The sequence below is a fragment of the Myiozetetes cayanensis genome, unplaced genomic scaffold, assembly GCF_022539395.1.
Source record: "Myiozetetes cayanensis isolate MyiCay16 unplaced genomic scaffold, myiCay2020 scf3, whole genome shotgun sequence".
Lineage (NCBI taxonomy): Eukaryota > Metazoa > Chordata > Aves > Passeriformes > Tyrannidae > Myiozetetes > Myiozetetes cayanensis.
In genome coordinates, this window is record NW_026087521.1 from 59,584,457 (window position 1) to 59,601,153 (window position 16,697).

General features: G+C 40.1%; 1 protein-coding gene across 1 annotated transcript in view; it reads right to left on the reverse strand.

Moving 5' to 3' along the window:
• Positions 1-16,265, reverse strand: part of FGD4 (FYVE, RhoGEF and PH domain containing 4) — a 109,577-nt gene extending 93,312 nt beyond the window's left edge. Inside the window, exon 1 of the mRNA XM_050324364.1 lies at positions 16,211-16,265. The gene's annotated coding sequence lies outside the window, so the exon portion shown is untranslated. The remainder of the gene's footprint in view (positions 1-16,210) is intronic.
• Positions 16,266-16,697: the final 432 nt, after the last annotated feature.

The window sequence follows — 16,697 nt, forward strand, 5'->3', positions numbered from 1 at the left end:
AAACAGTTTTGTAATAGTACTGCAGCTGAAGTATCCAGTATTCATTTTATATTAGGTCGATGATTTGAAGGATCTCTTCACCACATTGCTGTTCAGGCAATCTCAGTATCAGCAGAGCAGGCCAAAAGCAATAACCAGATAAGTAGTTCTGGTTTCACTAATTTAATAGTCTGTGGTGTAAAAACACCCCAAAAAAGTATATAGAAGCATCGCCTGCAATCTTATGCACCATACTCTTTTCAATTGGTTTATACAGCAACATAAAGCTTTAATAATTATTTGTCCAAGGAAGATAGAGATATCAATCAAATAAATCATAGTAGCTGCCTCCTCTTTTTGAAAAAAGAAGGAGAGCTAATGATCCTTTAAAATTTCTTTTGCACAGAAGGCAATTCTGGAGGTAAAACTATACCTATTAAACAGAGTACAATAAAAAGGTCAAAAATATCAAAGGAAATATTTGCAAAACCTTTGGAGGCTGATGATTTGCTCCTGAGATGAAAAATACATATACAAATGAGAACATTACATATGAAACCATGCTGGTTTCGAAGAAATGAGTTGTAAACGGCCCAATCCTTTCAAAACTGCATTACTTGTTATACAGAGCTGCTTGAAAATAAAATAAAAATGTAGTTATTATATAAGCAACACAGGCCCAAAAACAGATCAAAATCTTGCATATCTACAATAGGTTTCTTTGTTTTTTAAAGAATTAAACCATGAAAAAAAATCTGTTTAAAATAACAAAACATTTATTTTAATGAGACCAAAAAATACCGGTTTTCCATCTCACTTGAAAAGTAATCCACAGTTCTCACTTAGAATCCCAGAAATCTAACAGCAGCCAGACAATCTTGAACTGCAGACAAATAGATTTGTCTTGTGAAATGATCAGCCCACGGTGCCATCGATCTCACATCTCTCCATGTCATCGTGAAAGTCACGGTCACCGCACCAAGGGCTACTGCTGATCACTCAGTGTGGTAATTTAGTAAAACCAGGGCTGACTTTCCCAGTCAGGTCAATGATTTGAAGTGGGCAACGAGATACATTTGGGATAAATGAAGTATGATAGTGGCTTTAGTGTAGCGGCACACAAGTCAAAACCATGAGACAAATGTTTTTTACTAATTTCAGACTCAGTACAGGATCCAGTGTTCTGGCCTTTGATTTGGCAAAACAGTCCTAGAGATCATTTGTTCTTATTTAGTTGGAAACTTGATAAGTACCTCTGTTTCACATGTCCAGAAAAATACAGCCAATACCTTGTATGTCATTTCTTATTATGCTGCTCAGTCGTGAGAAGGAGGGACAGGAAAGAAAGTTGCTAAGACAAATTTTGCCAACTGTCAGCAGAGTCACTGATGGATTCAGAATGGGTTTCACTAAGCTCTTCAAGCAGTCACTGAAGGTGAAGTGTTAAGTTGCATAGAGACTGGGAAAATTAGAAGTTCATCTGCACTTGTTTTTTTTTTTCTCTCTCTTTTTTTTTCTTTTTTTTTAGGCTATCTATTGCCATGGAAGTAGAAAGCAAAACTGAGTTTTAGAAAGGTTTCATTATTCAGCATAAGTAACCACACTCCAGACAGGAACAGACTAGTGCAGCAATTACAACAAAACCAATTCTGACCGCTAATAGGTTAAGGGTCTTTTGCCAGCAATATAATCATCTTTATCCATTTCCACAAGTAATTAATCCTCAGTTCCAAATTGTCATCGTTGACCTCCAGCTCCAAGTTAGCCCCTCCCAAAGAAAGAAATACGGAGGTAAATCACCCTGTTTTCATACTAAACTTCAAAATAAGGATAGAAACTTATCATGCTTAGCTACTGCTAAATGTAACCATTTTATGATTAATCACAGATTATTCTGTGAAAGAGAGATCTTTTGAGTGGAGACTCTAGGAAACAAACCTATGTTCTACCTGGTCATATTTCTTTAATCCTGAACATAAAAAAATACCAGATCTGATTAGATATAAGTATGCAGCTGATAGGTTAGAAATCTCCTCACCTTTCATATCACATGGCCAATTTACTCAGCACAACCATTTCTCATTGAATCACAGTACCACCAGGCACAGCATATTTGCAAATGATTCATGTTTAAACTAAACCTTAGAGAAACCAAACCTGGTTTACTGGCTGTAGGTCAGTACTCATGAGTTTCAAAGAGTCGAAAAAAGTTCAACGTATGAACATTCACAAAATCAAAGAATAGTTTAGGTTTGAAGGGACTTTAAAGACTATCTACTTCCAACCTCCCCCAGCGTGGGCAGGGACAACTAACACCAGACCAAATTGCTCAGAGCCCCATCCAACCTGGCCTTGAACACTTCTCTGGGCAACCTGTGCCAGTGCCTCAACAACCTCTGAGTTAAGAACTTCTTTCTAATATCTGATCTAAATCTCTCCTCTTTTAGTTTAAAACCATTCCCCCTTGTCCTACCACTATCTGCTTGTGTGTTGATTCTCTTCCATGTCAATCAGTTCACTGTTTTGTTCCTGAAGTGAGGAATTTCACCTGAAGATACATATAAAAGAAGACATAGGAAAGCATGCACAAGAGTTTGATAACAGACACACGAACCTGTTGTAATACACTAGAGACCATGCTCCTCCACACGGTCACAGGCACTTCGTATATGATCAGTACTGTTACCAGTTCATCTTCTTTCCCCGGGTATGGACAGCTCAGAACCTCTAAGGAGTTTCTCTGTTGTTTAAAATAATGCCCCCAGACACTGCTAAATCAAAACAGAGTCTCTAGCCCAGGCCCATAATTACTAGTGGGAAAGGAAAACCAGATCAGCTTTGCTGAACCACAACCAGCTGGAAATACAGCAGTAGCCCCTGCCGTCAGAGCACAGCACTGCCACGGCTGCCACCCACCAGCTCTGGACCAAGGAACAGCAGCGGGAGCTGGAAAATTTTGACACTCCGACCTCTCAATCCCCACTCCTGTTTGTCCACAGATGCTGTGGCAAACATGTGGCACAGAGAATGAACCAGGCTGGTTCCTGCACAGAGGCAATTTATTATTCTTTTTTTTTTTTTAGTATAAGTTGGTGGAGAATTCAGTAAGCTGCCATGAGGGAAATAAGCGTTTAAGTTCAATTATAAAGTCAAAAAAATTACTGTATTTGCTTTGCCTTCCTGTTTTGAGCCTCATAAGCGCAGGATCCCTACTCAAGTCTGTGTACCAACATGGAGTTAAATATTCATCTGTCAAGACTTGCCTACATATTGTTTTATTGACATCTGTCCTACAATGTTTTATTGGTATTTGTCAATAAACAGCAATATGCAGCTGCCCATATTTTAAGTTTCCATAGTTATGATGTACTAATATTGAATTTTCATATTTTCAACACAGCAAGGCACAATTCTATGAGTGTAAACCAACATGATTAAAGTTTTGGAATATACTGAAGTTGAATAAAGTTACCTAACTATAAATTACCTTATTAACTGTATTAAAGTTACCTTGACTGAAGTTGAATAAAATTCTGCTTTAGATTTCAAAACTCAGATTCATGTCATATATATAAGATTATAAGTTACTTACATTTTGATCTCCAAGGAGCTGTAAAACACAGGTGTGCTTTTTTTTAATTCAAACACACAAATTAGAATTATTATAAAAAGCTCACACCTGCTTCCTGTTTAATATCAGATAAATGAATCTGAGAGGACATACAGACATTTTCCACAATCCACTAATCAGAAAACAAGCATTATGCTTCTTTTCAGAAAGTTATTTTGCCTTTATATTCCTAAATGAGTCTGCTAAGTCCTAATTAGGATAATATTTAAAAACTACAATCGAAAAACCCACCCCACAAACCCAAACTCCCACATCTTCCAAGTTAATAAGGAGCAAAGAACAGAAGAGTTGGCTTTACTCTTCTCATGTTGTTTTGCTGAGGAAAAGTAACCACAGGGAGCAATGAGCTGAAGGACAAAACAAACCAGTCTCGGGTCACATCAAAAAAACCTTCTCATTGACTCCATATGCTGTGCTAGAAGGATCTTCAACTTATTTTTCTTACATTATAAACACTGGCAACTTGATTCTGTCAGTCTACTACCTGGGGCGTGCAGGGGCCACAGGGTAGGCAAGCAGCATTACTTAGACATACATGAGAGTAGATAATACTGAAGAACAAACTCTGTTTGTGTCGCCATTATCCTTGTTACTCCATAAAGTAAGGACATGGTTATTTCCAATGCAAGACAAAGAGCAGTACCTGAAAGCCTCTGAATGAGCTGGAGCCAAAAAAAAAAGAAACAAACAAACAAACAAAACCCACAAACAAACAAAAAGAAAAACCCAAAAAATTCTAGTTAGATGTGGCTAAGAGCTATTGCTTCTGATCTTTACTTGCTAATACGAAGAGCAGTAAGGCAGGCTTAACGTCAGAATAAAAAAAAGAAAATCACACTATACAACTGAAGGTTTAATACCTGAAGGCATTAGCCATTACATATCCTTATGCTTGGGTCCAGTACAGTCTGTCAAACTACGTTAGTGATTAGATTTGCTCCCTGCTGTTTTATACACAGAGAATATTTTTAGATTACCAATAAAATCTCCTTGGAAGAACTACCTAGACTGCAATGAACATGACAAAGCAAGTGCTTTGAGAAACCAGTTGCGTGGCTACAACAGTGCAGCACTTCAGCTGGCTGAAGCAGCCTGTGCAGTAAGAGTGCTGTGAGCTGGCAGACACTTAGCATGAGAAACATTCTCTTCAAAGACCCTTTATATTTTCATAATCACAGGTTTTTAGTTCCTTATTTTCTACTTTAGCTTTTGAATGTGTTCCTTATTTTCCAGCAACTCTTAGGTAATATTTGTGTAGATTCCCATTATGTCCCAAATAGTTAAACACTGACCCAATGCTGCTTATAAAAATAATAATTAAAGAAAAAAAATTTAATCCTTTTTTTTTTCCCCCACAGTAGTTTGCCTGTGGTAAGCCACATATAACCTTTTGAAAACAACACCACCACCATGAATATATGGATATGATTCATTTCATTTTACATAACATTGCAGTGTCTCAAATAACCTGCAAGTTCAAGGTTATAATCTCTCAAACTGCCCCCCATTTGCTAAAAGATTTTTAACTCAGCTTATTTTTTTAAAATATCGTGTTTTCCATAATAGGACTAAAAACCACCAACCAAAAAAAAACCAAAACACCAAAAACAGAACAAAACCACAAAACCCCCAAAAATTCAACCAACACACTCTTACAGGAACCATGGTGCAATTAAGGACCACACTAACAATCCCCAAATAATTATATATGTAATCATGCAGATCTTCAATGGCACAACATCCACATACAGAAAAAAAAGACAAGAGAAGAAACCAGTATACATTCCACACAAAATCTGTTTACTTGAATGTATGTCATTAAAGAGTTTATGGTAAAAAAATGGAGGTTCTTCTTCATTAGTACAGGATTACCTAGTTTTAATTTTGAGTGGCTTGTTAGCAGCTGGTGTAACACAGTTCAGAAGTTTTCATTTAAAGTTTAACATGCTTACCAATTACCAGGATTCTCCTTCCTTCTTTCAGTGTAAGGCCACACACCAAGAAAAATAAAGTAAGTAAAATAAAAAAGAAAAAATCCTTAGGATAAAGAGTCCTTTCAGCACCATGCAGCCAGCTAGCAGTCCTCTCTCCTTAGTTACTGAATAGCTTCTGCTCTTCTAATCCCTTTTGTACCATACCTGGAAAACACCCTTATCAGAAAGCTAATCCTGCTTCTACACTCTGAGCCACAGTAAACATTGTAGTTTAACTTCAAACAACCTGCCCTTCCACAGGTACTAAAATAATAAAAATAAACTCAACTGCAGCTCTGTGTATTTCAGTTTCCAGCTCTGCCAGCCTTACCCTCATTTACTGTTGCCTGTCACCTCACTGGCTGTAGTAAGTGTGAAGTCCTTGCCAGTCTTAGGAAGGATGATATATTCTCACTTTTCATATTTAAAAAGCATTTTTCCTTCCTGAAACTGAAGCTAACATTTGACAGCAAACAGCTACTTTGTTTTGATTTCTTGAAGGAGGGAAAATACAGGGAGAAATTCCTCCGTTTCCATCCCAGACTACAGATTCAGGGTGGTATATGGGCACCTCATGAATGAACATATGGGAAGCAGAGAGAGGTCAGCAAACAGAACTCAGCAGAGCACTGTGGAAAATATATGATTACTAAATATATGCACTTCCATTGTCTTCACAGAGAACAATTCATCTGCTTCTACTCAGGTCTCTAAGCTCCTTCCCTGTAGTGAAAGGAAGGAAACAGTGAAAGATTTTTTTTTTTTTTTTTTAGATTAAGCCAGCATTGGTGTGAGCAATAGCACTCTACACCACAGGGCAGCAGGGGGAATCAGATTTTTTTTTTCCTGCAGGAAACTCTCTCCAGAAAGTCACTCTAATAGAGAATTTCTGTAATTTTGTTCCTGATCTGTGGAATATCTCCCAAATACCTCTAGGCAAAAGGAAACAACTGGAAAGCCTGGTGCTGCATTTATTACACTTAGTGGGTCTGAATAACATAACTGGAGTTTTCAGTTGCACTGTTCTGTAGCCACTTCTCTGCAAATGATGGTTTGGATTCTGTAACTTCACCATATTTGAGTATTTATTATATCACACCTAGACACATGAACTGGAAAAGAATTATGTTAAACTGTTGTGCCCTAGAGCTGTCCCCCTTGCAGATAATTCAGCAGCCTTATCAACCCAGCTTCTAGACACCAGCCATTTTCCTCTGTGTCAGATTTAAAACCACTTTGCTACTTGAAAGGACTATGTTAATATTCTCTCAGAAAGCCATAGTGAAAGTCATGAATTTTAGAGAATAAGAGTCTGAAACAACTGGATCAGAGAATTTTTAGAAGACTGTGAAGACTTGCTGATGCCTCGTGGTCCTGCTCACCATTGTCAAATACTGCATGCTATTTCAGATGAATGCTGAACACAGATGCCTTGACTCCAGCAGAACACAACCAATCAATAAGGGCTTGCCAAATGCCTTTAATCATCACCATTTAACCTTGTGGGGATGAAAAGTAATCTGAGTATTTGAGATTCATGCAACAGCCCTAGAAACACTCCTGTTTTCTAAATGACATAAATCTTTAAATCAGTGAATCGTAAGACATGCACAGTGAAACTACTTAATCCCCTTTTCACTTAGAACCCACTACTGTCCTATCTCAACATTTTCTGTAAGCGACATGAGGCATAAAACCCAATTAAAGATTCATTTTAATTAGGATCCAGTCCCACACGATAGCTGAATGGCATTCAGGACATAACAAAGAGGACACAATATTCAGGGAGATAAGATAATACAAGTTATGTACCACATTCCAACATCCTGATATTACTCAGGTTTTAAAACAAGCCTACTTTTCTGTAGCAGCTCAGCTGCATTTGTGGAAAACAGGCCCAAAAAGTCCCACATAAAACTAGTGAACTGTACAGTTGGTACTGGCCACATGAGGAAAGCAGATATTAAAGTGTTAAAAGTTAACAGTTGTTAAAACCAGGAAGTAATGATTCTCCACAGTTAGGATGAACAGCCACTTGTTTGTTTTAAGCTCCATGAAAATCCCTGGAAGAGGTAACTCATTTGGGTTTTGAAGTTCCCTTAAACTCCTTATTAATACACACAATGCAAATATTGTTCTCACTTCTATGAACAAAAAGCTTTTAATATATCCTGTGCACAAGCAGTCCTTACGCAGAAAATAAGTAGGATGACCACTTAAGGAGGCAATTCTCCACACTGAAGCTGAAGACCCAGGGCAGCCCCCACCAGCACCACCCAGGCCTCTCTGCTGGCTGTACACAGCAGTTAGGATGGGTGTGTTTCTCTCCCTTCAGCTGCATGTCAAGAATGTTACTCTGAAGATTCCCTTTCTGCTTGATACAGGACGGGGAATGAACGTCAGGAAGTTTAGAAGCACCTGCACAGCCGAGCACTTGGGTTGATGCATTTTGACTTTCTGACAACCCCTCCATTAAACCCAATCACAAAAGCCACTGCAGAGCACCACAGAAGTTACCTCGTGCTACCTGACCTGGCTCGGCAGGCTTGAACATGTTAACAGCCAGCTCAGGTGTTAGCACACCCTTCTTCTGTGAGTCTGCCAAGCCTCTTTGTCCACTGCATCAGTTATACATTAATAAATTGTGAACAACACCGTTTACTGCATTATCATGCATAACTCAAGAGCACATGGGGGTAATAATAACAGAGCTGGGTCAGATTGCCAGAACCTGATGAAAGTCAACTTAAACTGCTGCGTTAACAACCACTCTGTTTTCTGAAACAGATGATTATTTTTAGTAGTAAATTGATGCAACTTGCTCTCACTCTTAATTATTAATTATTAAGTATTAAATATGTATTAAAATACGTCAATAGAATTTCCATTGATCTATATTTAGAATTAGAATGGGCTAAAACACAAATGCTGAATAATTTTATGCACTGATAGCAATTCTGATTTTATCGCACATACCACAAAAACCAGGTGTTTTGCAAAGCCTTCCCTAGAACCACATTTTCACACAAGAATTCCCAAGCTTTTGTTTTAAAGACATAAAAGCCCTCTTTTAAAGTTTGAAGAATTAAGAAGTTACAGGTTTTTGAAAACTATCCTCAGGTGTCTCAATCTGGCATGACCGTCTTGAATGGTATAGTACTGCTAGCTCACAGGAGAATAGTTGAAGTATAAAAGGATTTTACCTTAACAGATGAAATGCAACTTCTTAAAGATGACATTAAGTTAGTATCAGACTGAGTGAAAAGGAAGGTACAGTATGTTCGTATTAAGATAGGGACATTTTGGCAAGAGTCAGTTGAAGAAAAGGCCAGCAGTGCAATTGCATAAAACTGAAAAAAGTTTCAATTCTACCAAAAACAATTTATTTTTTCTGTATCAGTGACTTTGCTTTGATTCCTAAATCACCAGTTCTGAAGAGAGATCTAATTAGCCAGTAAGTTTAATTTCTTAACTCAATTACTGATTTAATATAAATAATGCATATATATTAATATTCAATCAAGGAAGTGAAGTATCACAGACAAGATGGTGAATGGTGGTGAGAGCAAAGAGGAAAAACATTCTGATTACTCACTGCAAGAAGTTGTCATCAAGCTCTTCTGATACAAGCCAAGACATTTAAAAAGAAACCTGTCTTCAAATATTATTTGCTTGAAAAATTTTACAATTCAAGGAATTTATAGAGCTTGGGGTTTTTTTTAAGTCTGCTGTAGACCCTAACTTTGATTTTTTTATTTAAAATATCTGTTTCATGGTAGAGAAGAAACTAGGAGCCTGTTCTGCTATGGGCTAACAATACTGTAGCATTCAAGAAAGTTATGTAGGATGACAGACTACTGAGGATGGCTTTCAAAAGGCTTAAGCAACCAAACATCTCAGCCTAGTAGGAATACAAAGGACAGCAATATAACCCTTAAGTAAATAAATAAAAAGCCACCCTACCCCAGAATTATGGCTGGAGTTTAAAGACTAGACAGTCCCTACAAGGCACAGTGACTGGTTGAGTCAGGATCCTCAGCCAGAAGCAGAAGCAGTGCCAGGAACCTATACACTCTCTCCCTCCATCTTCTACTTCCAGAAGCCACCCAGCACGAGTGGGAGATTCCTCTCTCAAGTTTTCCAGATCGAGGCCTCTTGTTCTTCACAGAAACAGAAGGCAAACCAAAGACACAGTTAGAAACCTCTCAGTTGACTTTTGCTTCTCACGTGCCACAAAGTCCCCAAAGAGATCGCAGAGGAGCGGCATCAGGAATCCAGCTGGTCTCGAGTAAGCACACTGCCCTAACCCTGGAGTTCAGACAGCCACTCACAGCCCTGGTACCGGCAGCACTGATGCTCAGGGGCAGCTCAGACCCTGCAGGTTTCAAGTGCACAGGGGCTGGACAGAGTTACCATGTAACTCTACAGCTGCAAGGGTGGGTGCTCTCACATCACTGCAAGTCCCGACCATGCGGACTTGGTCACAACAGCAACCAGCAGAGCCAAAAATCCAGCACAGAAACATCACACGCTCAACGAACAAAATGCCAAATCTTTAAAAAGGCCAGAAGAAATCCAGCCACTGAATCAATCAATGATTTTTAATCATTGTTCACCATTTTCTCTCTCCTATCCTCATCTATATCTGGCCCCAACAGCATCTATGAGAGGAAAGTTAGACCTCTAAGTCAGCTGCATTGTCCCCTCTGCTGCAAGAAAACTTTGGTTCAGAAGTCATGAACAGATCGCAGGATTTCACATCTCCCATTACAATTCCACCACATTTTCCTTCTTTCCAGGCTATTTAACTTGTTTTACATTAACATCTGACATGCTTAGCATTAATACTTAAAATGAACACTATTTCATTGCTCTGCCCTACCTTGCACTCAGTGTCTTTTGCCTCCAATTTTATTACATTTTCTGCTCCATTTTACTGAGTTTCAGTGTAATCAGAGGTGTCAAACTGCTCCGAAACTCATTAGAAATACATTTCTTTACATGTCTGGCTTTGCAGACTACTGTAGCAGTTTAATTTTCCTCCTGTCCTGCTTTTACTCAATTCTCCATATGTTCTGATACCACCTTACCACTGTGCATGTGCATACTGGGAACACAACTGATTTCTCCACGGTTTGTCAACATTTCAACAAAACTCCATCCTCCTTCCCTACATTTATTTCAAAAGTCTTTTATTCTGCTACAGCCATCTCTGCAAAAACCCTCTTTCCAAGGCAGGCAGTTGAAGAAACCATTAAACAAAATTTCCTCTTTCAATTTTCTCCCCTATTGCTTGGGTTGTTGACAGAACCTAGTGCCCTGGGAATGCCCTCTCTAAACAGCATTCTCTCTCCCCTTGTCAAAAGTACAGGAGTTTGTTGATAACAGCCTGAATATCTCAAACTGTCCACTGCTATGCATTTGATTAAAATGTTTTGACCATCAGGAGCCAGAGGCAAAGTTTATTCACAGATTTACCACAATGAAAAAGATCCTTCTGGTCATCTAAGTGCAACTATTAATCCTGAATCACCTAATATTCAGGAGAGCTAATACATACAGTATCCCATTCTGGAAGAGAAAACCATCTTTCCCCTCATAGGAAAAAAAAAATACAGTTTCTGCTACAAGATTCACAGTCAGTAATGTGATTCAAATATTGAACTGACAAGAACGTTTTGAAGAAAGTCTACCCACTATTAATGGAACTAGAGGGAAAAGCCCACAAGTATCTCACTTTAAAATTTGCTTGCTTCATGTTTTCCCTTTCTCTCTGGCAAATCCTTCATCCTAGGAAGATAATTTGCCTTATACATCAAATGGATAACACTACTTTAAGACATAACAGTGCAAAAAACAGCAGGTAGAGTGCTTTATCACAGATCACATTGTACCCAAGACATACTAACAAACAGGACCAAATACTGCCCAGTTATAAATGGGATTTTGACTAAAATGCTGGGAGATTAGATAGTCCCTCACCACGATTTAAGAAGTGGGTGAAAAGTCTGATAACTGCAGTTTTAAGCAGCATGGGTACTGACAGAAAAGGGACAAAAAATAGCCAAGGGCAAATCATAACTTTTTTATTAACAGATTCCTTTCCCAATATTTGCATTTTACTGGTCACCCAGAAGTAATATATTCCTAGAACAAGTTCTCCTTTTCCAATCCAGAAATCTCCCAGCCATATTTATTAATTTATCTACAAAAGCAGCCTGCTCCTATGATTCTGTACAAAAAACTTTGGAAGTGCAAACTATTACTTTCCCAGTTTCAGCAATTTCCACAATGCTACTCACTAGCACCTCTGCAATTTTGCCCTCTCAAGGTATATTTAAAAGAATTCCCTCCAGCAAGGAGTAAACTTAATTTTCAGCAAATCCGTGTCAAATTGCAACTCTTCTTTGAAACTTTTTGTGTATTGTCCCTAGCCAGTCAGGCAGTGAATATGAATTCTAATTTATTTAAGGAAATCACCATCATGATCACCAGGAAGTCTGTATTATAAGGCCAACCACAATTACTGGGTAAAGTAACCCTTGACAGGCAAGGGCTAAATAGACACATCTAGCCAACCCTAGATACATATATATATGACCAGATAATCTATGAACTAAACAGTACACTCTCACTGGCTTTAAAGAGATTATTTTGATCCTTAATATTTGGAGGAGAAGTGGGGGAAGAAACCATAAAATTATATTCGGGAAGCAAAGTTCCATTTCTTGGCACTTCCACACACTTGCTTCTCTAGAAGGCACAGGGGATTAATTTGGCCCACAGAAACAGGAAACTCTTTAATGATAGGAAAATGTATTTTCATGCAAGTTCTGCATAAAGCAATTTTTAATACTTTCCCTCATTTTTGAAGGGAGAGGAACATTTAGAAGCAGTTTCCTCATATTTACCTTCCTTTCTCAGCATTTTTAAGTATCAACTCTCCTTGGTAAAGCCCAACTTTAGAAAAATGTCAAAAACTCTGCAATAACCAGAAAGACGTGTAAAGCAGCTAGTTGTCTTTGGCAGTAGTCTCTAATACATCTATAGGTGCCAATTCCTGCTAAGGTTAGCCCTAGATTGTATAGGTTTTCCTTGAACACACCATATAGCAATCAGATTTTCAATCACTGCAGACCAATTAACAAAATGCACAAATTAACAAAATATACAAAGCCAAAGAGGAATGAAAGTCCAAAGTTCATTACTTTATTTTCAAAGGTAAAACAAAGACAACAGCAATGAAAAACTATCAGGCAGGGCACATTTGTCCTTCTAGCACTTAAAAAATAAACCCCTCAACAACAAAGAGACTAGAGGAGTATGCTATTAGAGTCTCATTTAGTTATCTTCCACTGCAAGATGGAAACCCAGAAGACTGCTGAAGTTTTTTAACATAATCCCCTAAAATCTTGTCCATTTACAGGCAGAGATACAACAGCAGCAGTGGGAAGCTAATTTTTTTTCCTGTCAGTGTTAGCAGACACCTTGCTGCAGTGAACGCTGTCCTGAATGCAAATTACCTCAGCTCCCCAAGAGGCACACTGCAATGTCTGAGATTGCCAATATACAGTGCAGTGCCAGCAAATATACATTTAGAAAATTGGTGGCCAGAAGAAAACAGTCCAAAAAAGGGTGTGAATTTGTGCTTAAGTGAGAAAAGGCAAGGAAGAAGTACAAGATTTGAATGGCACAGAAGTTAAGCTAGTCCATGTGCAGCCAGGACAGAGGTGACTGTAGTGATGACAAGCATAAGCTATTTCTTGCTATGAACATGAATTACTGTGTCCTTGTGTTCTCAGTGATGGCTTCACACCTTAATTGACACAACTAAGCGGAGATACAACCTTCTAGGATAGCTTGATCCCATGCAGAATCAAAGTAGTGCCATACACCTTGCAGAGCTCTTGGCTAGTGAAAGGTGCTGAACAAGCAAGCAGTAGCCTACAGCTGTTTCTTGGCAGATAGCTAATTTGAGTTTTCATGCACACAGGCATTTTGAAGTAAAGATTTGCCCAAGTTTGCACAAACTTCACTGAATGCCCTTCTCTAAACCATCTCCAGCTATCAGCTTTGATATTTTTCATCCATTTCAAAGCATCTCTGAAGATTGAAGTAGTCTTCTGTCCCAACTTTTAGACTAATGTCAACTTCTAATGGGAAACAAATTTTTTTTGTCCTGTAGGCAGTTAAACACACTAAGCATTTTTTACCTCAAATGTTGACAAAATTTAATTGCCACTTTGCACATGACAAGGAAGCCGAATTACTTAGGCTATAGTAAACAAACTATAGAAAGTATGCTGCAACAAAAACCTGAAGTAGCTAATCTCAGCATGAGAAATATTTTCAAACAACACCAAGAATGAAAATACTCCTTGATCTTCTACATCTCAGCATAGAAAAGCTGCGACATTCCCTACTTCATCAGTCCAGTCAAAGGCTGTGAGGAAACTATTGAGTATACAGGAGTTGTAATAGGCCTTTTAAGTCTTTGCACTAATTAACACACTATTTACTAGTCCGAGAAGAGTTCTGATATGCATACCATATACATAATCCAGATTTTTTTTCAAATGCATTTATATGCAATTATGGGTCATGGAATACATCTACTTTCTCGAGTTGCTTTCCAGATACAGATCTGAGACAATTGCTTGAGTCCTGTCCCTCAAGCAGTAATGTAGGTAACTGAGGCATACTCCTATCTTAGAAAAGCTCTTTAAGATCCACAAGATCCACTTAGTATTTTGTAAGCCAGAAAAGTGTAAATACCTTCTTCTTTTTTTTTTTTTTTTTTTTTTTAGCTTCATGCTGCACCTGGGGATTAGAGTTTATTGCAGAAAGAAGGCAGTCTGGTCAGCTTTTGTCAGCCACAGATGCAAGCATAGTCACACTCTGACTACAAAGAATAGAGAGGGAAGCTACAAAGCTATCCTAGGATTATAGGATGCTAGAGCATGAATAGAAATCATGTACACAATGTTTCACAATGTTTCTTCATCTCATTTTCTGGAAGAAATAGATTATGAGTGGAAAAAAAAGGGAGGCTCTATGTACCTGCACGATATCACCAAGTCTTCTTTTTATTTCCCACATCTTTGGGATTCCTTTCCTTATCTTAATTTGTGAGTTTGGTTATTGCACTGCATTGCAGGGACATTTGATAAGCAGCACGTTGCTCCTGTCATGGCCCTCACAACCTTCTGCAATCCAAAAAGCCAACAAGAACGGTCACACTGAAAAGCTACACATTGCACAGATGTTTAGCAAATAAAAGTCACCTGGTGGAGTTGGTGTGTGCACAGATGAAAAGAGCAACAATAAACAGATTGTAGATGTGGATGAAACTGCTACCTGGGAGTCTAAGGTACCAGTGAGCAACTGCAGAAGCCTAAAGAAACTAAATTGGTAACTAACAGAAAACACAAGGTTCTGGTTGTGAGTGTGCCTCTATTAGACAAGAATAAAATCCATTAAGCCTACATACTGCAAATACAGCTGCCAGTTCCTCTTTCCCAGTGTAAACACACGAGTAAAGCCCTGGGAAAAAGAATTCCACCACAAATAAAAAATTGTGGTTTCAGGGACTTATCCAAACTCACTAAGCATTAAAGCTAAAATAATGCATTCTATGAACAGCATCACAATAGTCTGTTCTTCTCTGTGCATACTCATTGTTAAAATAAGCAGGCCTCTTGCCCAGGAAGTCATGAAAGCACAGTCCCCAAGCAAAACATCCCATCCTTATATTTAACATGGCATGATTCCCAACATTATAACAAGCATATGTCAGAGATTTCAAGCTTTTCTTCATCCTCTTTTCCCTTACACACTCGTGAAACCATGCTGTGACACTACAGGCATGAGCACAGGATGTCACACCTTCTGTTACATCAGAGTTCAGACATATAAATGGGTGTGTGTGTGAACTTGCTCATAAATGATAACTTTCTGAAGTTCAGATTTTACGACAGCTTACTTCTACAGTGTGGCCAAGGCAACACAGGAAGCCAGCCTAAGCTGACTCTCCCTTTTAACATTATGCATTGGTGCTGTAGCAGCTGCCTTCTGAAGCATAACAAGTCAAACTAGTCTAACACAGGTTTGTTCCTGAAGGGGAAAAAGAAAGAGGCACCGGGGAGGAGCAGGTGCAAGGCATGGTCTATCAGAGAGGGAACACTGCTTTCCTGCCAGCCTAAGAGCTGGTACAAGTACAAAAGCATTATATAGAAACATACAAATCTATATATATTATAACGTATATTTAGAATAGCACAATACATACATATATGTAAATGCAAAGTACAACTTCAGAATATTTCGTGCCGAGCTGCGGACTGAGGGTACGAGTCGAGCTGCGGCTCCGAAGTCCCTAACCCGTAACTCCGCAGAGCTCAGCCCCTCCGAGAAGCGGCTCCGCTCCCGCAAGCACTCATCAGTCATCACTCATCCCCCTCGCACAGACACGCACGGCACAAGCTGATACCTTCTCCTTGTTCAGGGGGGCGAACAGCCCGCAGGAAGCCCGTGGGACGCGACCCCGGCGGCAGAGAGACCCTGCCGCTCCCCCGGGATGCCCCAGCCCCGCGGTGCCGTCGGTTCGGCCGCCGGGGCCGCTCGTTACCTGCGGGCGAGCTCCGGACGTTCGGCCCCGCGGGGCGGGCGGGCGCTGCTCCGGCGGCTGCGGCCAGGGCGGCGGGAGCGGGGTTGGATTTCCTGCGGATCGCCACTCGCCTGAAGCGCGCACCCTCGGCTCCGCTCATCCTCGGGGCGGCGGAGAAGCGGAGAAAGGCAGATTGAGGCAGAGGCCGGGGGGTCCTCAGCGCCCCCGCCGACCCCCGCACTGCCCCGAGGGCAGCGCCTCCCTCGCCGCCCGCCTGCATCGCGGCAGCCCCGCACCTGCCCGCCGCTCCCCGCCCCTCCCTTCCCTCGCCGGCACCTGGCCGGGTGCCGCCTCCCGCCGCCCTGCCCCCGCTACCTGCCCAGGGGCCGCCAGCCCCGGGCAAGGTCCCTCGCCTGCATGGTGAGCCCCAGCCTTGCGCTGCCCTGCCCGTCCAGTCCCGTCCCGTCCCGGGCCTGTGCGGACACTTCCCCGAGCGGGGCGCCCGCGG